This window comes from Neofelis nebulosa, chromosome 7 (genome assembly GCF_028018385.1).
Source record: "Neofelis nebulosa isolate mNeoNeb1 chromosome 7, mNeoNeb1.pri, whole genome shotgun sequence".
In the NCBI taxonomy this organism is placed as follows: domain Eukaryota; kingdom Metazoa; phylum Chordata; class Mammalia; order Carnivora; family Felidae; genus Neofelis; species Neofelis nebulosa.
The window spans coordinates 6113648-6138547 of NC_080788.1; the positions used below are offsets into that span (position 1 = coordinate 6113648).

At 50.3% G+C, this 24900-nt stretch overlaps 1 protein-coding gene and 1 long non-coding RNA gene across 4 annotated transcripts in view; one reads left to right on the forward strand and one right to left on the reverse strand.

The window, feature by feature from the left end:
- ZNF710 (zinc finger protein 710) overlaps positions 1–16920 on the reverse strand; it is a 71106-nt gene extending 54186 nt beyond the window's left edge. Inside the window, exon 1 of one of the 3 annotated variants that reach the window (XM_058736568.1) lies at positions 16813–16920. The gene's annotated coding sequence lies outside the window, so the exon portion shown is untranslated. Of the gene's footprint in view, positions 1–15117; positions 16326–16560; positions 16690–16812 lie in introns of those variants that run through there. The other 2 variants (XM_058736567.1, XM_058736566.1) reach the window with 2 other exon arrangements.
- Positions 16921–16956: 36 nt separating this feature from the next.
- LOC131516018 (uncharacterized) lies at positions 16957–22648 on the forward strand. The gene is made up of 3 exons (XR_009263806.1): positions 16957–20612; positions 21009–21081; positions 22373–22648. It is a non-coding gene; the product is annotated as an uncharacterized LOC131516018 (long non-coding RNA).
- Positions 22649–24900: the final 2252 nt, after the last annotated feature.

The following is a 24900-nucleotide window of genomic DNA, read 5'->3' on the forward strand; positions in this document are numbered from 1 at the left end:
AAAAGCAAAAAATGGGAATGCCAGCTGGTGCAGCCACTCTGGAAAACAGTACGGAGGTTCCTCCAAAAACTGCAAACGGAACTACCCTACGACCCAGCAATGGCACTACTAGGCATTTATCCACGGGATACAGGTGTGCTGTTTCGAAGGGACACACGCACCCCCCATGTTTATAGCAGCACTATCGACAATAGCCAAAGTACGGAAAGAGCCCAAATGTCCATCGAGGGACGAATGGCTAAAGAAGATGTGGTATATATATACAATGGAGTATTAGTTGGCGATCAAAAAGAATGAAGTTTTGCCATTGGCAACTACGTGGACGGAACTGGAGGGAATAATGCTAAGTGAAATTAGTCAGAGAAAGACAAAAATCATATGACTTCACTCATATGAGGACTTTAAGGGACAAAACAGATGAACATAAGGGAGGAGAAACAAAAATAATATAAAAACAGGGAGGGGAACAAGACAGAAGAGACTCATAAATATGGGGAACAAACAGAGGGTTGCTGGAGGGGTTGTGGGAGGGGGGATGGGCTAAATGGGGAGGGGGCACTAAGGGATCTACTCCTGAAATCGTTGTTGCACTATATGCTAACTGGGATGTAAATTAAAAAAAAAAAAAATGTATATGCTTTAATAATTAAAAAAAAGAAATTGGCAGAGTGAATAAAGAAAACAGGACCCCCCCAAAATAAAGGAAAAGAAAAAAAAAAAAGGGAAACAAAAAAAAAAAGCAACATGAAGGTACACACGGTATGATCTCATTTGAATTAAAAAATATACGCTGGAAGGGTATATAACATACTAAAATATTAATAATTATAGATGGTTTTTGCTCTCTTCTTTTTGCTTGTTTATATTTCCTAAATTTTCTGCAAAAAATCATAAATCTCTTTGTAACAAGAAAAAAAAATCAATAAAATCGATTTTCTTAAAAAAACAAAAGGAAGAGATCCAGGAGTCAAGAGACCTCTCATTCCTTGGACATTCAAACCTGGAGTGGAATTGAAAAAACAAACAAACAAATAATAATAAAAAAACCCAAACCCTGAATGGAGACATCTTAAAACCACCTAAGAATATTTTCAACAAGGGGTAGTTTCCAGTGAAGGGGAATGAAAATCTCCAGGAGGCCTGAATGAGTACAGGGAGGGTGTGAGTCATAAGCAAAGAGCCAACTCCCCCAGAATAGCCAGAAGTCCACTTTCCTGTCTAGCTCCTTCGAATAATTGTCACCAGGGGAGGAAGAGGACAGCAAGCCGAGGGGCCAAGGTGCGAAAAGGCAAAACAAATGTTACCTTTGTCCTTCATGGAGGACAGGGCAGTGGCCATCTCTTGAGACAGTATATTCAAAAAGGAGAGAGAGAGAGAGAGAGAGAGAGAGAAAGAGGCCAGTTCCTGAGCCGAGATTTGTTAATCTACCTGGTGCTAGGGAATGAATTTTGACCACCCAGGTACAAAAGCTCTAAAACAGGGGTTTGGAAGAGAAATTCTCACAAGCCTTTGTAACCAAAGCAAAAGAACTTGGCTGATGTTACATGGAAGTTTTCCTGGAGAATGAGCTAGAACACAGGCAGATAATGGACGGGATTGCTGGGGAGAGTTAGTAAGAGCACAGAGTGTACCATTTACAGAAGTTGGCCTTTGTCTAAAGAGAGATGACCTACAGCGCAAGGAAGGAAAAATTCCATGGGACACACTTAATTATTCAAGAGTCAGGAAAATCCACGGAAGCATAATGGCAGACGTCTACGTTTCTCGAGTCCTCTTGATGATCGAAAGCTTTAAAGTCTACCTCCAATATCAAAATGTATCCATCTGAGGAACGTTTACCGGGCGCCTCCTATCTGTTCACGCGTTCAGCAAACAGCTGGGTACGAACTTCACATGGGGACAGCTCTGTGACGTTCAGGGCACTTCCATGTCCACCAACCAGACAAACAAAAACGGACAGGGTGGGTATTAGGATGCATCCCTCGTAAAGATGCCAAGTAGCACAGTGACAGGGAGTTGGAAGGTCGGCTCAGACCCCGGGATCCTGAAGACTTCTTACCCCCATGAGCCCTGCTTTTTCCTTAAGAAATGACGACTCCAACTCTGCAAATAAATATGACACCACACCCCAGGACAGGTGGTGCTGGATGATTTTTGTATCTCTTAAAGACATCAAATTCTTCCCCCAGGTGAAGCCGTACCTATAAATTACAGCCTCGTATTATATACGGCCAACACCTTTAGCTTTGTTCTCCTACAGCATTTCTCCTTGACAAAAAGGAAGCAGTCAATACTCTACTTTGAAAACAGCAGAGGAGGTGTTTCTGTGAGACAAAAAAAAAAAAAAAAAAAAAAAGAGAATAAAGTGAGCAAGCACTTTTCCTTCCCTTTAATTAAAGGGATGCCATCCCATCGCACCTCTAGATAGAAAAGTTGAAACAGAAATTTTTTTTTCTTCCAGAATCTTCTAAGTACCCAGTGCCTTTGGCCCGAAAAACTTCTCTGCCATATAACAAAGCGAAGGCACCAGCTTAAGGCACCAGGAAGTGTTCCCTCGGCACCTGGCAGCAGCTGGTACCTACCTGAGGCCAGTCCACAGACAGTAATAAAAGCTCCCTTGAAATAATGTTAAGGTTCAGACACTCTGATAAAAGCTGGGAACTTCAAAGGTAGGACTGCAAAGCCCATCCCTAATCCTCCTCGTTGTGTCTGATGTGGCTGGCTGGGTTCTGGGCTGGCTTCACCACCTACTGCCTGAGCTTTGCCCCATAGGCATTTGTCAGCCAGCGAGCCAGCTGGGGGAGGTGGGACAGAAGTGCACATCCACTCCCTCGGGAGGGGTGGGCCTCAGGCCACGGTGTACGGGTCACTGGGCTTTGACCAATGAGATGGCAGCTCGAAATAAAGGACGAAAACCAGAAAAAACCCCCCAAAACAAGAAGCTGATCTACAGACAGGAGCCCAACGGTTCTGGAGTGCGAACTGGACTCAAGGCCAGTTTCCAAGGCTCTGTCCATGAACTTGGGCAAGTCATTTCGGACTTCCAGCCTTCGGTTTCTCGGTCTATAAAAATGGTAACCTCACTGGGGGTTGCTGAGGGGAGTAATAACTAAAACAGCCTAAGTGAAAATGCAGAGCAAAGGTGAGATTCTTCTCCCCTCCCTTCTTTCTTTCCTCCCAAACTTCTTTCTTTCTTTACAAATACATTTGTTTTTGAGAGAGTGTGCGTGTGTGAGAGGGGAGGGGCAGAGAGAGACAGGGAGACTGAGGATCCGAAGTAGGCTATGCGCCGACAGCAAAGAACTTGCAAACTAGGAGATCGTGACCTGAGCCGATGTCAGACACATAACCGACCGAGCCACCCAGGTGCACCTCATGCACTTTGGATTTTAATAAATATCGTCTCTATACAACAGAGACATTTTAATAAAAATCCTCTCGGTACACTGTGTGCTCTATCAACAATTATCAGAATATCTGTTCCCAGTGTCACTTCTCCATAGTAGACTTCCATTTCTCTAATTAGTAGTGGGATGGTTAAGTGCCATTTGTATTTCCTTTTCTGTGAACTGCCCATGTTCTTAGCTTAGTTTAAAAATTGAGTTGCGGGGCTCCTGGCTGGCTCACCTGGTGGAGCATGCAATGCTTGATCTTGGGGTCGTGATTTTGAGCCCGACATTGGGTGTAGAGCTACTTAAAAAAAAGAAATAGGGGCGCCTGGGTGGCGCAGTCGGTTAAGCGTCCGACTTCAGCCAGGTCACGATCTCGCGGTCCGTGAGTTCGAGCCCCGCGTCAGGCTCTGGGCTGATGGCTCGGAGCCTGGAGCCTGTTTCTGATTCTGTGTCTCCCTCTCTCTCTGCCCCTCCCCCATTCATGCTCTGTCTCTCTCTGTCCCAAAAATAAATAAAAAACGTTGAAAAAAAAAATTTTTTAAAAAAATAAAAAATAAAAAAATTTAAAAAAAGAAATAAAATATAATAAATAAATAAACAAAACATTAAAAAATTGAGTTGATGGTCTTTTTCTTCATGATTTGTAGGAGTTCTTTAGATATTAAGGAAACCAGTTCATATCTACGACCTACGTTGCAGAAACGGTCCCCTAGTTTTGAGAACTAGCAGACTCTTTTGACTCCATTTATGATGTTAGCCACACAGAAATTTTTTACTTGCATACAAGTATATTAATCTTTTCCTTTATGACTTCTGGGTTTTAAGTCACAGTTAGTATTTTCCTGAATTCATTTTTTATATTTACCGTCTCTAGGCCATCTGAAATATACTGTGTTATAATGTGCTCGTTTTTTTTAGAAGGCCATCAAGTTGCTGTCCCAAGTCACAAATTTTAAAATGCCATCTTTATGTCATATTAATTTACCTGTAATTGACCTCTAAGTCCCTTGTCTTTTCTCTCTTCCAAATCCTGCCCAATTGCCTCACATCATGCTCTTTCTCTCCATGGTCCTCACATGCCTTCGTTCCGTTTGTGAGCCAAGGGCTGGTCCATATTATCGTGACTGATAACCATACAAGCGGTGGTGAATTTCGGCATCTTAGAACAAGTAGAGACCTTAGAAGCATCCTTTCATTTCATAGGTATGGACACTGAGATCCAAAAGGGTGAACTAGACTTGTCCAAGATTACAGGGTGGGTTAGCGCTTGGATTTTTTTTTCTTTAATTACTACCCAAGAAGAGGAGAAGAATTGATTTTGCCGTAAATTCTGCTCAATCAATAGGGATCTACTAAGCAACTACTACGACCAACAGGGAACTAGGCACTGGGGCTCCAGAAATAAATAACAGCTCTGAGTTTTCAAGAAGCTCAGAGTCCAGCATGGGGACTAAACACACACACCTATAGACTGAGCGGTAAGGGAACAGTGGCCAATGGATGTGGAAGAACAGGTCAGTTTTGCAAGGGACGGCATGGGGAAGGCTCAGAAGATTCACAGTTTTTAATTGGGCCTGGCGTGACCAGGACTTGCCCAAATGTGAAGTGAAAGTATTTGGCAATAGGGGAACGATGACACAAAGTGGGGTGTCTGGTGGTATACAGTCAGGAAGGAAGTAATCGGGCTTAGCGTTAGCTGTGGGTGGACTTTCAAAAAAAGTTCCTCTGAGGACCTGTGGTCATTGGCAGGCCCTCAAAACTACACGCTAAGAATTATAAATAAGTGGACCCATCTGGAGGGCCTTAAGGTGTCTGGTAGAAGGCAGCATATCCTCTGTGGAAGAATGTACTTTCATCCCATACCTTGAAGAATTCTCACAGATAGAATTCTAACAAACATAGACTTGCAATCAAAAATCATGAGACACATACGGAAGCAAGCCCTCAAGAGTGGGAACCAGCAGAGGCAGCACACAACAGAACTAACTATACCTGCAAACACTTCGGTATTGGAATTACTGGATGCAGAATACAAAATAAGTATGTTTAATGTGATCAATAAAATGGAGAATTAAAAACACAACTAAGGAGTAAGAGATTATTTAAAAAACACAAATCACCAGGCATATTAGAAAAGGATAGAATAGAAACACGGCAATAAAAAAATATAATCATCCAGGTTAAAAACCCAAAGCCAAGGGGCACCTGGGTGGCTCGGTCGGTTATGCGTCTGACTTTGGCTCAGGCCAGGATCTCACGGTTCATGAGTCTGAGCCCCACGTCGGGCTCCATGCTGATGGTGCGGAGCCTGCTTGGGATTCTCTCTCTCTCCCTCTCTCTGTCCCTTCTACATGTGCGTGCGCTCTCTCTCTCGCTCTCTCTCTTTCTCTCTCTCAAAATAAAGAAATAAACTTAAAAAAAAAACCCTCAAATCATGAGCATCAAAAATAATAATTGCAATGGAAACACATCAAATATATTACAATTTGTGAGTTAATCCTGATACTAAAAACACCTCGGTGGGTGGACTAAACAGAAGATTAGAGATAACTAAAGAGAGAATTAAGAAGCTGGAAGACAAGTAAGATATTCCCCAGAAAACACTACCAAAAACCCAAAAAAACCCACCACCACCAACAACAACCAGGGAGAAGAGATTACCTACGAGGAACAATAATTTGCTACCAACTTCTCAACATCAACAATCAACAATGGCCAGAAGACAATGGAAAACTATCTTTAAACACTTAGGGAAGATAACTGGCAAGCTAATGTTTTATACCCACTAAAACAGTAACAGTAAGGATGACATAAAACGTTAGCCAAACAGGAACGAGAAGTTTACGATGAGAAGATCTTCACCATATGTTGTGATATCAGAAAGTAGGTCTGAGATGCAAGGAGAAACGTTAAGTAAGCAAAATGGAAAATATGCGGAAAATGAAAGCAAAGGCTAACTGTATAGAACATTAAAAATAAATGCCCGGTTTGTGGAACTGAAGAGAGAAACACGATGCAGCTAAACCACTGGGTGACGACTGCATGTGTCACAACAGTGACTTTACAGAAAGCATTCCCAAGGTCCTTGCATTATTTGAGAAGAGATAGACACCAACTAACTTTAAATCTTCCGCAGTCTGCAAGGATCAAAAGAATAGAAACAGAGTGTGTAAGCTGCAAAGCAGTAAAGAAAAAAACAGTGAAGGAAAGAAAGGGAAAAAAAAAAAAAAATCTTTTAATCAACTTAAAAGAACGAACAGCCCGGCTGGCTGAGTCAGTCGGTGGAACGTGCGACTCTTGATCCTGGGGCTGCGGGTTCGAGCCCCCTGTTGGGTGTAGAGATTGCTTAAAAATAAAATCTTTTTTTTTTTTTTTTTTAAATTAAAGAATGAACAAAGAATACGAAAAAGAAGAAACAGAAAGCACAAAATAAGATAGTACAAAGAAATCCACATGTATCCAAAACTATAACCAATGTAAACCCAGCTCTGAACTGTGTACAGGAGACATGAAGACAGAGATAGATACAGGACAAGAGTCCTGGCCTTGCAGACTGAAACCATAAGCACAGAAGGGGAAAAAGTAGCAGAGAACCATGGCCGAGGCACCAAAGTATTGGCAGGAGAGGAGGGAATGGCAGAAAACAGTAAGTCGTAAGAGGAGGGCCCAGAGTGACCCCATAGCCAGTATTTGCTATGGAGAAGTCAAGTAAGCAGAGGCCACAAAAGGGACTGCCAGGCATGCTCAGGGGGTGGGTCAGGGGCCTCTGCAAGAGCAGGTAGGAGTGGGGGTTGAAATACTCTGCTGTTTTGGAGCTGGAGAGGAGAGAGGGAGAGGAAGCAGGGACAGAAAGGGTGAACTCTTCTCTGTGAAGTTTTGGGTGGAGTGACACGGGAAGTGGGTTGGGGAGAAGCAGGGCCAAAGAGGAGGGAGACAGGTGTGTCTGTATCTGCAGGCAGGGAATTAGGGCACAGGAGGATGTGGGGTGCTCAGGCCTACGGGGGCAGCCAGGGCAGGACACAGGGGACCTAGGGATGGGGTTGATGGTAGACATGTTGCCCCGGTGGGTAGGCATAGGTTTCCCAGCTTGGCGCAGGGGTGTTCAAGGAGGGAAGTGCGGTGGGGAGATGGGAAGAGTTCAGAATTTCAGAGGTGACCTGCTTCCCGGTAATAGCAAGTCCGCAGCGAACTTGTGGTCTGTGGCTAGTGAACGGAGGCCTGATGGGAGAGGAGGCATGTAAACTCGGGGGCCCCACGATCAAACATCGCAGGGTGGGGCTGACCTACCGGCACCACCAGCTTCCAAAGGGAACCTGATGCTTTTCAAGAGGCCGGCTTGGATGTGGCCCTTTTGAGGACATGCTGATGTGGTGCGTAAAACAACCACTGAAGTTCGGCTATTGTTTCTTACCGAACACCTGCAGGATAGCCTCCCCATCTGGAACCCCGTTCTTCCATGGCTGCCCCACTGGGAATGGGATGGGGTCATAGATGGCATTCGGGCATGACCAGAAGACAAACCACACTGAACCAAGAGTCATTACAGAAGTGATAGTTTCCCCTGTCAATCTGGAGGGTGGACATTCCCGCTTTCTGTGGCGATCCTTCCTACCTGACCTTGATTCCCTATTTATTACACACTGAGGGTATGGATCGAAGAAAGGGAAGGTGGTCGGGTTACATTGTGATTCCCTGGTCTCAGCTTCTGACTTTACTGAAAATCCTCCTGCTTCCAACACCTCTCTCAGTATTCCCAAAATATACACACAATAGAGCATATATATTTAATATCACAGACGCCTTTAGGATGACGGTTATAGAAGACAGAATTAAAACCCCCCTAGAGGTCAACCCACTTCTAACAGTCCTTCACTCCATTTATAAGTATATGAATTATAAAGATCATACACACTGATAAAAATTCAAACAGCACAGAAATGAATTAAAGAGAAAACACAAGGCCTCTGTACTTGGGGGTAAGGCATTAGGGATGGGGGAAGGGTCAGGTCTGTGAGCTACACGCATTAAGTAGTAAGTAATGAGAACCAGTCCATTTTACCTTTGGAAGCTGCCGATTCGACATACATTTTTGGCCCTGCTTTGGCTTCTAATATCCTTTAATCCCCCTTTCAAAATCTGTCCCAATCTCCCGCTACCACCCCACCCCTTATTCGACAGTGCACTTCTTCAACAATCTTCTGGCCGAATCCAGAATCTTTCATTTAGCTTGCAGTGCTGCGGCTGTCTTGTTTCCTAATTCTTTTTTCTAAGCAAACAAAATGACTTAGGCCCAGTAGTGACACAGACTCTCGTGGGCTAGCCTGGCAACGTGGGGAAAAACTTTTCTGTCTTATGCACGAGCAATTGGGAGACACCTGGTTTTTTGTTTTTAATTTATTTTGAGGGAGACAGAGAGAGAGTGGGGGAGGGGCAGAGAGCGAGGGAGAGAGAGAGAATCCCAAGCAGGCTCCACGCTGCCAGCGCAGAGCCCGACGCGGGGCGTGAACTCATGAACCACGAGATCATGACCGGAGTTGAAACCAAGAGTCACGGGCGCTCAACTGACTGAGCCACCCAGGCGCCCCTGGGAGACACTTGCTTGTAACCTAGGGACCTTTGTCAGCTCAATTTCCATTCTCCTAAAAGTGCTCTCCCCTAGTCCCACCTGCCCTGCTAGGAAGTTAGGCTTTGTGAGCCGGGACTCTGGGGCCCAACCGTCCAGTGCCAGGCCTGGTTCTGACACGTGACCTCCAGAAAGCTATTCATCCTAAATGAGCGGATATATGGAAAGTGCTTAGGATGGTGCCTGGTCCATAGTAAGTGCCGTGTAGGAAGAGAGTTGGGTGCAATGAGCTAAGAAAGGCATTTGCCCCTAGTTCGGGGAAGCCGCAGGTCCCTTTGAGGCCGGCAAAAGCTCTGGATGTTCTCCCCAGCAAAGCACGCACACATCCACACAACACTCTGCACGGCCGCACGTGCACAACCGAAGCCCTCCCTCCCCCACCCTCCCCAGACTGCAAGGCTCAAGCACCACGGGCCTTGGCCCTCTGGTCCTCTCCACACTGACGTGAGGATCTCAGGCACAACACTCCGTGGCCATTCTTAAAGTATTATGTTCACAAGCAAGGAACTATTGAGCAACTCCCTCGTTTTAGGTTCCGCTTTTGGCAGAAATGGTATACCTTTCTTCCCCAAAGCCCTTCTGACCCTTGAACAGTTTTTCTCTCGATTCAGGCCAAATCCTCCCTGGGTCACCTTAAGACAATCTCTCTGCGTGCAACAAAGCCCCACACGCTCTTTGCGAATTATTCTGATCCTTCCCCAAAGCTCTGCCAGTGTGGCCGCTCTGCAGCATTTATGGGAAGTCAGACCACCACACGGACTAGCGCCTGCTGGGGGCGGGGGGAGGGGGGGGGGCGCCACCAGAGGCACCGCAGAGGTGGATGCTGTGGACGCCCAGGCCCTCACTCTTAATAAGCTTGGAAACAGCACACACCAGCAAAAGCCAGAGATGACAGAAGCCAGAAGGAACTTTGCGAGATGATCTAATTCCCTCATTAACCAGAGAAGTGACTCTCCCGTGGTCATCCAACTCATTCACAGCCAAGCCGAGAATCCCCCCCTCCCTCCCTGTTCAGAACTTTGATTCCTTTGGCATTTCGCAGACTTTACCACGCAGGTGAGTCGTGTTAGAATGCGGATTCAGCAGGTCTGCTGAGGGCCAGAGATTATGCATTGCTAACAAGCTCCTGGGCGGGCCGGGCAGACTATGCTGGTGCTGCGGGTGCAGGGCCCGGGGTTTACATCAAGGTTAACGGACTATCCCACCCTGGCTAAGGCCTCTTCACCCACCTTTTTCCTGTGGCTGTTTAAATGCCCTTTCTTCAGGAAAGCCTCCCTTCCCTCATCCTCCCTGATTATCAGCTCCCATGGCCTCTGTACTTTTCCCTTTGAAGCGTTTATAACAACTGTAATTAAAGAGTATGTGTGTAATTATTAGTTCAGTGTCTGTCTCCCAGGGAGACTACAAGCTCCATGAGGTCGGGCCCAGCACAGAGGCTGGTAAATCACACCGACAATGAAAGGGTAGCTGTTGTGGTCTGGAAGAGCCTGGACCAGCATCCTGGATCAGGAAGGGAGGGTTTACACGTGTGGGAAACACTTCTAGCTTTAAAATCCCCACCGGTTTCAAATACCTGCCAGCCAAAATTGAAGTCGAAAGGCATGCTTAAGAAAAGAAAACGTCTCCTAAATCTTTATCAAGTGCGAAATAGTCCCGACCTGGTGCTAGCCACTCTGCTCGGGGGACAGGGGGGCCTCCCAAAGAAGCATCCCTTCGAGTGTACGTTGGGTGAATGGTCTTCGAGCGCGGTGCGGGTCCCGGCGAAGGGAAGCAGAGGGCAGGCTCCCTGACCAGCCTCGCTCCACTGCAGACCAACGATTTCTTTTTCAGTGTTTCTGCTGCCATCCTTTCGAGGAACCCCAAAGCTCTGAATGCTCAGCTCCTTGGTGTGGGCAGGGATCCCCGACCTCATTGTTCACTGCAGGGAGGCAAAACCTGAAGTCAGTCAGCCTGGGTTCAGGTATCAGCTCTGTGCCCCTGGGCGAGTTATTCAACGCCCCTGGGCTCTAGTTTCCTCATCTGCCAAACGGGAATAACGATTTAGTACCAGCACCTGCAAGGACTAAGGGACACGATATACACGAAGCACGTAGACAAGCCCGGCCCAAGATACCCTGATTATTATTATTCTCCCGCGATCCAGTCCAGTTCGAGATGTCTCTATTGTTCTGCACAGTCTCCACCCAGTGGCTCCACCTATGCAGGATCGACTCTTCCCAGCTGCTCCTGCCTTACCTGTCTGGAGCTTGTTTGAAGCCATGACTCACTGCAAAAGTCTGCAGGTCCCATCAATCACCTCCCTGTCCCCACCTCTGTGTGTCACTCGTGGGTTCCTACTGGGAGGGAGGTCTTTTTCCTAATGCCCGGTCCACTTATTCACCAAGGATTATCGAGGGCCCACCATGTGCCAGGCCCTGTTCTGAGCACAGGGGCTTAGCCACGAACACAGACCTCCTACCCTCACGAGCTGACATTCTAGTAGGAGAGCTAACCCACGAAGAGACATCGGTTCAGGTCTCTGGCTCTTCCTTACACCCCCGTTCTTCTCCGCAGACCAATCCTAAATAAATCACACACAAGAACAGGGCACGAAGGAAGCATTCCGGATCAAAAAGTGCCGAGTGTGACTTGGGAACATCCCGAGAACTAAACCGCTTGCCTCACTGAACTGGCAGACTTTGTTCCTGGTGTCCCCTAGTAGTCACAGTGGCCCGTCAAAGCCTCTGGAATAGTATGTGTGTAACAGAGCTGGACAATAAAGTGCCCTGTTTACCCGTCTCATGCAGGGAGCATACGCCCACGGTTTCATGGTCTCGGAGCCACACTCTCTGGACAGAGCCTGATTCGGGATCCCCAGCGAGAACAGAGGCCAAGGCCCTGTGTTTAAAAGCACCGGAAATGGGGCGCCTGGGTGGCGCAGTCGGTTAAGCGTCCGACTTCAGCCAGGTCACGATCTCGCGGTCCGTGAGTTCGAGCCCCGCGTCCGGCTCTGGGCTGATGGCTCGGAGCCTGGAGCCTGTTTCCGGTTCTGTGTCTCCCTCTCTCTCTGCCCCTCCCCCGTTCATGCTATGTCTCTCTCTGTCCCAAAAATAAATAAAAAACGTTGAAAAAAAAAAAATTTAAAAAAAAAAAAATAAAAGCACCGGAAATGGACTCCGAAGGTTCTGATTCAGGTACTGGCATTGCCACTTAGAGCACAGCCCCAGGCATGGAGCTTTTCTCATGCCTCAGTTTCTTTCAGGCAATCTCTACAGTGTCTTCCGGCTTTGAAGTCTAAGGGTTGAGACCAACCATCATTAACACGAGACTCAGCAGAGGCAGAGATTCCTTCAGTCAGCAACATGAGCCCCTGCCCTGGGACCTGGTGGGGGAGCAAGCCCAATGAGGAGCCTGTGGGGAGCATCCTCCGGGATACACTTGACTCCTCCTTTGTTTACTTCCTCCCTTCTACCTTCAAACTTGAGCAAACTCAGATGGAAATATCTCCGGGCCGCAAGGCAAACCTAAAATAGAAGTCGTGCAAAACCTCTGGTGGTCCCATTAGTCTCCCTTCTGTCCACTCGAAAACCATCCCAGACCTTGTCTGTCTCCTGGTCTCTAGACAGCGAGCCTAAAATAAGTCTCCCCGGTAGGAAATGCCTGGTCGGGATGGAGGTGACCCAAGTACAGAACAAACGGCCTGCTGGCCGCACACCACAGGACAAGGACTCACCTAGGAATCTGCCCAGGGAAGAGTGAGCATCTGTTCTCACTTCAACTCACTGCGTCTCCCTCCAGGCGAGCCTGGAGGAAAGAAAATGTGACCCAAATGTCCAACACCCCCCTACTCAAAAGAGAGCTGCTCTCTCCCACTGCCCTCATGTGAGGAAGCCAGGTCCTGCAGGTTTCTGGAGCACTAATGCAGCTGGAACTATAGGTGACCAGTTAGGGCTCAAACAGGTGCTTGGCACAGGGTGGTGACATGTGGCCCATGGGCCGGTTGACAAAACCACCAAGAAAGCTCTAGAAAACAATATTCACTTAAAACAAACAAGAAACATACAGTCATGCTAGGTCTCAAAAATCAAAACCAGACAGGCCCATGGCTTGATCGCAAACACTAAAAATACATGTTCTAATGTCTAATGGCAATTAGGGGTGGTTTTCTTCCCTTCTCCCACAAGACCCGGCAGGTCTTTTATTTTATTTTTTTTTTTTTTTTAAATTTTTTTTTCAACATTTTTTATTTATTTTTGGGACAGAGAGAGACAGAGCATGAACGGGGGAGGGGCAGAGAGAGAGGGAGACACAGAATCGGAAACAGGCTCCAGGCTCCGAGCCATCAGCCCAGAGCCCGACGCGGGGCTCGAACTCACGGACCGCGAGATCGTGACCTGGCTGAAGTCGGACGCTTAACCGACTGCGCCACCCAGGCGCCCCCCGGCAGGTCTTTTAAAGGCCCCTGATAAAAGCACACCAGGGATGCAGGCCCAGGGGCCCTCTACTTGGCAGAAATGAACTTTGACTGGTTTTGCTTACACGTGTACAAAGGCAGGACTCAAAGAGTAGCTTCAAAGTTGGCTGGGTGACCCCCAAGGGTGCAAAGTCCTGCTTTGCACACCTGTGGGGGAATTTTTGTGACTCTCCCAGGCACCCACGGGACCCGGCTACCGTCCCCTCCAGGTCGACACCGGCTAGGAGTTTCCATTTTGCCCAGAAATAAAGGCGTTCAGAGTGCCCTTGGCAGTTAGGCGCTCGGCCCGGCAGCCCGAAGGTGGGCCACCAGGATGGCCACTCACTGGACCGCTCCGACGGGGAAGGACGGGCACCTCGCAGTTCCCCAGTGAAAATGCACCCAGGCTACGGCTCTGCCTTCGCCCCAACCAACGCAGAGCTGAGAGACAGATACATTAAGGACCGTTTCGGGTTAGTTAAAACCCACGCAAGCACCGCCCTGGCCTCTTAAATCTTCCCAAACTACAGCTCAGACTGGAGGGAAGCAGTTGCTGCGACCATAAAAGTCATCTTAAAAGGCAAGTTGGAAAAAAAAACCCGACACGCACTAGTTAGCAAGTCCGCAGTTAGGGGGGCGGTGGCACTAGGGCCGGGTCTGTGGGATCTGCGCGCCTGCAGGGGCTGCCCCGTCGGTACCCGGGTCCCCGCGCCCACCCGGCAGCCTCGGCCCCCCCCCCCCCCCGCCGTCTGACGCCGGCGATCACACCCCACAGCTCCGTCCAATTAGGAAAATGACCGCGAGGAGACGGCGAGTGGGCAACGAGGAAGGGGAACTGAGACTAGGGAGGCTAGGGACAGGCCGTGGGGACCCCGCCAGCCGGCGAGCACCTTCAACAGGTCCCCGGCCCGGGGCGCCCGACGCCGGCCAGGCGGGGGTCCCGCAGCGCACGACGTGCGGCCGCCGGCTGCCCTCGGGGGGCACCCCCAGCCCCCCCCCCCTCAGTCCGCTCGGCCCTCCGCCGCCACCACCACCCCCCCTCCCGGGACGGCGGGGACGCGCCGTAACCGTCCCCCCAACCCCCCCCCCCCCGCACCGGAGAATAAAGTTTGTGGGCAGCCGCAGGGGCGGGGCGGCGCGGCGAGGGGGTGAAACTTTGAGTCCCGGGCCGGGTGCGGGGGGAGCGCGCGGGGCGCCGGGACACCCACGTGCGGGCCCGGGAGCCGCCGCCGCCGCCGCCGCCGCCTCCCCGGCCTCCCGCTCCGCCGCCGCCGCCGCCACCGCGGCGCTTTCCTTTCATTTCTGCTTCTCTCCCTCTCTCTCTCTCTCTCTCTCTCTCTCTCTCATTCGCGCGCTCTCCTCGCTCTCGCCCTCTTTCGCTCGCTCCCTCCCTCCCTTCCCCCCTCCCCCCCCCCCAGACGCCATCTCTCCCTCTTTCCCCGGCTCTCCCTCTCTCCCTCCAGCTCCCCGGCATGAGGGAATGTGGAAGTGAAAGGAAAAGACGACATGTTTGCAGCGCGGCGCGGGCCTGCGCGCGGCCGTCCCCGGGGAGAGGCGGGGGGCGGGTCGGCCGCCGCCGCCTCGACCCACCCCCGCGCCCCCCGCGCCCCCGCCGGCGCGCCGCCCGGGGCTGCGGGGCCGAGGGCCGGGGGGCCGCGCGGGACACTCACCCTGGTCCGGGCGCGGCTCCTGCGCTGGGGGCCCTCGGCGGGCCGGGGCCGGGGCCGGGGCCGGGGCCGGGGCCGGGGCCGGGCCGGGGGCTCCTGGCTGCCCACCGCCCGGGCTGCTGCTGCGCGCCCGCCGCCCGCCTCCACGCGCGCCCGCCGCCTGCTCCTGCCGCCCTCCCTCCGGCTCCTCTCTTTCTCTCCCTCTCTCTCTCTCTCTCTCTCTCCCTCTCTCTCCCCCCCTCCTCTCTCCCTCTCCTCTCTCGCTCTCTCTCCCTCCTGCTCGCTCTCTCGCTCGCTCGCTCTCTCTCCCTCCCTGGAAGAAGGGAATGAGGCAGGGCTGACGTGAAGGGATGCAAAACAGCTCCTCCTAACCCAGCTCGCAGAGGAAGAGAGACAGAAAAGCAGCCCTTTTATCTCTCTTTTGTTTTCTCACTTCCTTCCACCCCCCCCCCCTCCAACACCCCCCTCCTGTCAGCCCAAGTTTTCTTTTCTCTTTCTACCGCAGAGAGGATTTTTCTTCCTTTCTTTCTCTTTCTTTCGGTTCAACTCTCCCACTCAAATTGAAAGCCTGGAGGGTTTTCTTTCTCCTTTTTTTTTCTTCCCTCTTTTCTTCCTTCTTCCTCCTTTCTTATTTCTCTAAAAGGGTTTTGTTTGCTGTGGGAGTTTCGTTTGAAAATCAAGTCACGCCTTTTTTCCTCCTTTTCTTTCTCTCTCTCTCTCTTTTTTTTTTCTCCTCTCAGCAGAAAAGGGGAACAAAGATTAACTGAAGCGGGGGAGAGGGGGAGCGTCTGAACCTCGCATGGAAATGGGGGGCCCGGCCCTGCCCCGCACAAAGGGGGCCCGGGGCTGCGCGCCCCCTCCCCCCCTGGGAAGCCCGGGGCGTCCTCCCGTGAGGAGGGTCGGCGGGGGCGGGGGCCGCGGCGGCGGCGGCGGCGGCGGCGGCTGGGTGCCGGCTCCTTCCGAAGTGCGGGCGGGGGCCGCCGAGTCCGCCCCTCCCCAGCCAGGGGTGGAAGGCTGGGTGTGTTCTTTACTTATATATTTTTAAAGTAGGCAGATGGGCTTGGAACAAACATCCCCGCAGAGCACTGAACTGTAAAAGAGCCTTTAAACAGCTGTTTGCAGAGCCCTGGACGGCCAGACTCGAGGGAGCGGCGCGGGCTGCGAGCGCCGGGGCCGGGGTGGGAAGGGGCTCGGAGGAGGCGCTGGGATCGCCGCCCTCCCCCCCCCCGCGCCTCCGCCCCCGAGGGCTCTCCGATCCCGGGGCCTGGGCCGCGCCCCCCATCCCCACCCCGGGAGCGAGGCTGGGGGGCGCCGAGGCGTGGCCGTTCGCGGCGCGGGGGGTCGGGCCCCAGGCGCCTCCCCGCGGGGCCGCGGGCTTTGCCACCGCCTGGCCCTCCCCCGTTCCCCCCCCCCCCCGCCAGACCCCGCTCCCCGGGCAGGCCGGACCTTCGGCTTCCAACCTCCCGAACGCCCGCCACTCGGAGCCGCTTCTCGACTCCGACGCTGGGCCGGTCTGGAGTCCTCGGACTGAGCCGGGCAGAGCCGCCAGGAAGGGTCAATTATTCATGGGGCGCCTGGGCGTGCTCCCAAGACCTGCTCTGCCCTCAGCTTCTCCGGAGAAGTGGGGAGAAGGCAAGGGAAAAGTTCCCTGAGCAAAGTTGGCCACATTTCTCATTTTCCCAAGTAAGCTTTGAGCACCTGCTGGATGCCTGACCCACGGACGGGGCTGCCGCCAAGGGGCTGGGGAGAAACGTGAGGTCTCCGTGGGCCCCCAGGGTTTCCGCAGGAAACAATGCCGGAGCGGGCTGCAGCCCGGGACCGGGTCATCGAGAGGAAGGAAAGCCTGAATCCTCACCCCTCCCTCTTCTCTTCCTTCCCCTTCTCTTCCTTCCTCCCGGCTGCTTCTCCTTGGCTCCACCCCTTCTCCTCATCAATTCCTCCCACACTTCCCTGCTCTCCCTGGCTTTTCACTGGAGGGTCCCTTCTCCCAGCGGGGAGCAGATGCTGAGCCCCATTGTCTCTCCCCCAGTGACTGCAGCCTCCCAGGGACGGGACCTGCCACTCTTCACCCCTCCCCCCAGCCCAGAGGCCCGGGCCTTTAGAGAGTGGAGCCCCAAGGCCACTGCCCCTCGCCCCACCCTAAACCGGCTCCCGGTGTTGTGAGCAATGACTCCAGTCGCTCAGACTGTTTCTGGCTGGGAGTGAGAAGACAGTAGCCCGAGACTGCTTCAGCCAGGGGGACACCATGGTTTTCACATCAGGGCACTGAGCCCGGTATGACCCCAGCGCACTCGCCCACTAAGCCCTCTAAATAGGATAGAAGGGAAGCCACATTGCTGTCATTATTTATATACTCCCCCCTCAGCGCACCTCAGCTGTGTCCTCCAAACAAAGCAAAACGCAGCTCTGATAATCAGACATTCATTTAACAAATGCTTACTGAGTCCCTACTCTGTGCCCGCCCCAGTGCTGGATGCTGAGGAACTGGCCATCAGCACACGTGGCCCTCGCTTAGGCTTTGTAGACCCGCAGGGGAGGGGAAGAAGCCTGGAGGCCGGCAACCGCAATGCCATGAATGAACCAAGGAGGCGCCACAGAGCATTCTTGGAACCGGGGTGATCAGGGATGGCTTCCTGCGGGAGGTGACATCGAAAAGTAGGCCTGTGCCAGGCAAACGCATGGGAAGGTACAGCCTGTCCAAAGGCCCCAGGGCAAGAGAGCACATTCTCACAGATTCTTGGAATAGCCACAAGTATTTGCTGCAGTGTGGAGTACAGTGGGGGAGTGGGGAGTGAGGAAGGTCAGGGCACACAAGTCAGGGAGGGGCGAGTGGGGACTGTGTCAGGGCACAAGTCAGGCAGCGGGGCCCTATCAGCGAGATGTTCAAATTTTAGCTTCTCCCACTTGCTAACTTCAAGAACTTGGGTGAACAACAGTCCCAGTGAATAACTTAGACTCGGTTTCCTCACTTATAAAACGGGGTCAAGAAGTCTTGTGCGGTGCAGAGACGGGGTCTTGTGTCTTAAGGGCGGGGGGGCTCACTGGCTGCATATCCTGGGCAAGTTGATGTAAGTTTCCCATCTGTAACATGGGCATGAAAACACCTGACCCCCAGCGTTGTTGTGAGGCTTAACTGAGCCCATGCCTAGCGTCCGGTGCATAAGTGCCAATACCTGGTGGCTTTTATTCATTATTATTATAAATCGGGGAGTGACTGCCAGGGAGGTGCCCTTACAACCTGGGAATGACTTTACGTTCTGGGCCGAAACCAAAATGACTCACCGTGTCAGAAACGTGATGGGCTCTCTGTGGAGGAAGCATTCCTTCAAAGATGGCCTGTGTCCCAGTGGGTTCACTGGGAGTGGGGAACGCCTAAAGCCTGATCGGGATGGCCAGGACATCCTGGATGTCTCGGAAATTTCACATCCTGGAAATGGGAAGACTGCCGTTGCAGAGGCCTGACCTGCTCCGTGGAGTTGTGGCCTGCCTGAAGAACAAACAAGAATTAGAAGAGGGAGGCCTCATAAAATCCAGGAGGGCCCCTCTGAGCAGACACCTGGCTGTGTTTGCTCAGCAAAGAGAAGTAGACACAGAAGTTCACACTGAGGGGGGGAGAGGGAGAGAAAGAGATTATCGACTCCTCCAGAGCCCGAATTAAATCTCTTAAAACCTCTCAGGCCTTTGCTTGGGTTCCTCATTCCCCCAGCAACCTGCAGATGAACTTGGCACCAGGAAAACGCCCCCCGGTTGGAGGCAGACACCGACGTTCCAGTTCCTGCATTGTAAACATTTTATACTTCTATTATTTCTCTGTGACACAAGTTCATTGTGAAAGAATTTGAAAATCAGCTAAGCCGAACTGAGAAAGAACCCCCTGTAGAGACATTATATTTTGGTGTATATTCTTGGGTGTTTTATACCCACATATCCACATGTAAATGCACATCATAATAAAACTCCAAAGTCAATCTTGTTAAACAGATGAATGATTACACACGTAAATATGCTATTTTTACAAAATTAACAAAAATGGCATAACCCTATACCAACTGAATTACAACCACTTTTTAAAAAAAATTTTCTTTAATGTTTTATTCTTGAGAGAGAGAGAGAGAGAGAGACAGAACACGAGTGGGGGAGGGGCAGAGTGACCAAGGGACACAGAATCATCGGAAGCAGGCTCTAGGCTCTGAGCTGTCGGCACAGAGCCCAATGCGGGGCTTGAACCCACGAGCCTTGAGATCATGACCTGAGCCGAAGTCGGACGCCCAACTGACTGAGCGCCCCTACAACGATACCTACCCAGAGATAGGCCACAAATATCTCTCCCTGTTTAGAAACACAAGGTCACTGCTAATGAATGATGCCATTCCATATATACATATATGCATGTATCTTAATTTGTTTAAACAAATTAATTGTTGCACTTAAAAAGTGGATGTTTCCATTTTTATGAACCTACTATGATAAACAGATTTCTACAGTCACCTTTACGCCAGGTAGGTGTCGTATTCTGGTCATCCTTTTGCATACGAGGAGACTGACGCACAGAGATGTTACAAAAAACCCACAAAACTTCCCAAGGTCACAGCTATGGAGTGACTGAATCAGAGTTTCTAGTTGGGATTTCTTTCCAGCAAGTCTGTTTTCTCCTTTTCTTCTTCTTCTTTTTGTAAAGTTTATTTTGAAATGGCGGGGGCGGGGGGGGGGGGGCAGAGAGAGAGGGAGAGAGAGAATCTCAAGCAGGCAACGCACCGCCAGAGCAGAGCCCAACGTGGGGCTCGAACCCACGAACTGTAACATCATGACCTGAGCCGAAATCACTGAGACACTTTTAACCGACTGAACCACCCAGGCGCCCCTGTTTTCTCCCTTTCTTTAGAGTAACTGTGCTCTCCACCTACCTCCCTGATACCTTTTTCTCTCACAGATTGCCGGTGAGAACCGGTCTGGGCAGGTGACCCACTTCCTTTTCTGAGACCTTTTTAATTTCATTAGGGTCCACGTCTGGGGGTAGTTGGGAGGCACGAAAGCAGGTAATATGTGAGACAGGACCCGTGGCGCTGTAGTTCATAAGTTGTAAAGCTTATGTGAATGTCAGGAGCTACCAGCAAGGGCCTAGATACAGAGTCAGACACCTGCCAAGACTGTTCAGCCAAGTCCCCTCTACTTCCCCAACCGAGGAAGGAACGCCAGATTCCCATGAGAGAGGAAGAAATCAGCAGTTGTGAGGCAGACTCAGTAAACGGAGGCCTCTCCTGGGCATGCCATGGTTGCCTGCCTAGAGCTGAAATGGGAAGGAAGGTTTGTTATTATAAGGTTTACTAATCCTCATGATTTCCCCGAGGGAGGATGCATTCATGCCACAGGCCTTCCAGAATGTTCATGCCCATCTCTGAAAATCTGAGGAATCTTGTAAGCTGAGAAAAGGGATGAAACACAGCTCTTCAGTGTCTCGATTGATGTGTTCGCCAGAGTAACCGCTTGGAGATTAGCAGGTGAATATTAAAATGTTTCTTTCATTGACAGAACAGACATTTAAAAAATATATCAGTGCCTTTGCAGTGTTCAACATCTGGATTTTTAGTATCAAACCTCCCGACTGGAATCCCGCCAATGGAAGGCGTAGGACCCCAGGGTTGAATTAAAAGGGACTGCGGAGAGCAGAGGTGGACGGACGGGCTGGATGCCAGGAGACCCAGAACGGGTGGAGGGTCACTGAGAACGGGGCTAGGGACTGACGTCCCACAGAAAATGGGCACCCACTCACAGTCCTCAGAAGTATAGTAATAATTTAGGAATCACCAGGGTTTGCAGGGCAAACCCAAAGAAAAGCAAAAGTCTGTGTGGACAGGTGGGGGCAAACATCTGACATTTGCAAATTATTTTCCCAGGAGGAATGACAGGGTGCCATCGAATAACCCAGCTCCTCTGACCCCTTCCTTGTGACCGATGGTGCACATCTGCGTGAGTTAATTCCCATCATCACTTGGATCCATAACTTCACTGGCCTTATTTGCAAAAATATAAGAATAAAAATATGCCCAAAGAAACAAAGGCCATCGACCATAAACAGGAAACTGCCAGCTTCACCAAACACTTAAAAACAAATACATAAAAGCCACAATGACGACACGTATGGCTATGGGAGGGCTAATCAGTACCCAGCCTGGAAAATAGGTTGATACTGGAGACTAAGACAAGTTTCAAAGCTACTTTAATTCAGTAACTTTCATTCTAGAAATCTGAGAGAAATGGGTGCATGGGTGTCTTAGTCATGTTAAGCATCCGGCTCTTGATCTCTGCTCAGGTCTCAATCTCAGGGCTGTGAGTTCAAGCCCTGAGTTGGGCTCCATGCTGGGTGTGGAGCCTACTTAAACAAAACAAAACAAAACAAAACAAAACAAAACAAAACAAAACAAAACAAAACAGCACACTGGTGTCTAGAAATCTGAGAGAATCAGCAGGGTGGGGGATGCCTGACTGGCTCAGTCAGAAGAGCCAAACTCAAGTCATGTGACTTGAGTTTGAGCCCCATGTTGGATGTAGAGATTACTTAAAAATAAATAAGTGAACTTAAAAAAAAAAAAAAAGAATCAGCGAGGTGGACAAAAACGTATGTTAAGGGTGTTTATCAAAGTATTATTTATGTTGGCAAAAATTGCAAACAAAAAAATAAGGAGAAGGAAGGAAGTAACCTAAGTATTCAACAATGAGGAAATGTTTGAAGAGCCTATGGCATGCACATTTGATGTAGTACTTTTTGGCTATTAAAAACCATGTTTTTGAAGAATATTTAATGACATGGGAAATGTTTGTAATCTGAGCGAGATACAAAATTGCATAGGCATCAGAATTATATTTTTGTACAATTTTGCATATACATATAGATTTATCCCAAAAAACACATATAAAATGCTGGGAAGGAAACACAACTTTCGAGAGTTATTTCTGTCTGGGAATTATAGGTGATTTTTATTTTCTTCTTTGACTCTTAGTCTGTTTGCCGAATTTCTATGCTGATAATAATCTTATTTTTTTAATGTTTTTTTTTGCGGGGGGGAGGGCAGAGAGAGAGGGAGACAGAAGATCAGAAGCAGGCTCTGCGCTGTCAGGGCAGAGCCTGATAGGGGGCTCGAACTCACAAACTGTGAGATCGTGGAATCGTGACCCAAGCCGAAGTCGACGTTTAACCGACTGAGCCACCCAGGCACCCCTGATTATATTATTTTAAGCAATGAAGATCTCCTCTCCTTAGGCGACAGTGAAAAGACCCAGGCCAGACCCTCAAGGGGCCTCCAGTCCCTAGAAGCGACAGCCAAGCAAACAGGAAGTTAATTCTGCAGGACGCAATTAGGTCTCCTCCCTTGGGAACGTTCGAAGACCTAATGGTAAAGAGGAACCAGCATTTTGGTTCCTGCTGGTTTGGGCTCCGGGCTGAATAGACTATCTATTGTGAAAGTGTATTGTGCACAAGGAGAATGGGGCTTTTTATGAAGGGAAATCAAGAGGGTGCCCGGTGGTAGGGTGGTAACTGCTAGGCGCGGGGAGGAGGAGGCAGGCCTGGGGGGTGGTGGGTGGGCCGTGGGCAGGGCTGTCCTGAAGGCCCTTCCAAGGCGTCCTCCCGGCCTCCGTGCAGGTCACAGTGTCCAGGACTCGCCGAGTCCTTGGCGCTGTGTTCATCGACAGGAGCTCAGCAAATGTCTACTGTCCCTCCTAAGAAAAGATGAACGAATAAGCATATGGCATCAGGGATCACGCTCGTGAATTTCCTTTAAGGCATTAATTAAACATGTTGTCTGGAAAAGAAAGACTCCATTGTGAAGCCATGATGCCAAGCAAGACAGGAGGCGAATTTATAGTCTTCACCAAGGCGGCAAGGGGTGTGTGTGTGTGTGTGTGTGTGTGTGCGTGTGTGTGTGTGTCTGCTTTCACGTCAGGAGGGACCTGAGTTCAAGTTTGAATGCGGCAACGACTTGAGTCTCAGGAGCTCTTGGCTGTGGCAACTTGCCAGCTGTGTGACCTTGGCCAGACTCTGCCTCTGAAAGCTTCACTGCCTGGAAAATGGGCTGAGGGCAACCTAGGCTCAAGAAGGTCAGATGAGATGATGCCTGCAAGGTAATGCTGTGTAGACAGCAAAGCACTCCGCAAACGGAAGGAGCTTTTAATGTTAGCATGATTACCTATAACACCCCCAGGCATCACCTGCTTGGCAGGGACAGGGGAGGGGTACCTCAGGGTGATGGCTTGGCTGTGTCGAATCTTCAGACACGAATTCTCTTCTTGGTCTCCTTCTTTTGCCTTTAATCTTCGCCTCATCAACAAACATTTACTGAGAATCTACCCTGTGCCGGCCACCCTCAAGGGTCTCCCAGGCAACCAAGGGTGACACGTGTAAGACTAGTGATGACTTATGCAGGAACAGGAGAGCCCAGCTCTTGGCTTTGGGAAGACTTCTTAGAAGTGGTGACGTTTAAAAGGCGTCTTGAAAGAAAAGCGGGAATCTGCTCAGCAAAACAAGGGAAGAGTTTGAGCTGGGAATAGACTTTAGGAAGTTCCTTACCCCCCAGTTTCCTGCTCTGAGGCATCCTACCTCACTGCGGAAGGAGACAATCCATGCAAAGGGCCTTTCCCAGAGCCTGGCCTCTAGTTGCTACTGAAAAAAAGCCCGTTCTTTGTCCTCTTGGCATCAAAGTCACTTCCCCTTAAGCTTACTTCTTGTTCACAGACTGCTCTTTTCCCCCAGTTCCTGGAGGTACTGACTCTTGGCTTGGGCTGCAAGCTACTCAGCCCATTTTCCAGGATCCACAAAATACTTCTAAAAGTGGAATTTTCGGGGCACCTGGGTGGCTCGGATGGTTGAGTGTCTGACTCTTGATTTCAGCTCAGGTCACGATCTCTCGCTTGGTGGGATCGAGCCCCACGTCTGCCCTATCAGCACAGAGCCTGCTTGGGATCCTGTCTCTCCCTCTCTGCCCTTCTCCCAGCTTACGAACTCTCTCTCTCTCTCTCTCAAAACAAATAAATAAACTTAAAAAAAAAAAAGGAATTCTTTTTGCTTTTTACAAAAATGTTTATTTAGGGGCGCCTGGGTGGCTCAGTAGGTTTATTGCCTGACTTCGGCTCAGGGCATGATCTCTGTTTGTGAGTTCAAGGTCCACATCAGGCTCTGTGCTGACATCTCAGAGCCTGGAGCCTGCCTCGGATTCTGTGTCTCCTTCTCTCTCTACCCCTCTCCCGCTTACACACACACACTCTCTCTCTCTCTCTCAAAAATAAATAAAAATTTGGGGCGCCTGGGTGGCGCAGTCGGTTAAGCGTCCGACTTCAGCCAGGTCACGATCTCGTGGTCCGTGAGTTCGAGCCCCGCGTCAGGCTCTGGGCTGATGGCTCGGAGCCTGGAGCCTGTTTCCGGTTCTGTGTCTCCCTCTCTCTCTGCCCCTCCCCCGTTCATGCTATGTCTCTCTCTGTCCCAAAAATAAATAAAAAACGTTGAAAAAAAAAAATTAAAAAAAAAAATAAATAAATAAAAATTTAAAAACTGTTTATTCATATCGAGAGAGAGAGAAAGCGAGGCAAAGAGAGAGAGAGAGCACGCACAAGTGGGGGAGGGGCAAAGAGTGAGAGAGAGAGAGAGAGAGAGAGAGAGAGAGAGAGAATCCCAAGCAGGTTCCACAATGTCAGCACATAGCTGATCATGGAGCTGGAACTCACGAACAGTGAGATCATGACTGAGCCAAATTTGAGTTGGAGGCTCAACTAACTGAGCCACCCAGGGCCACCCGC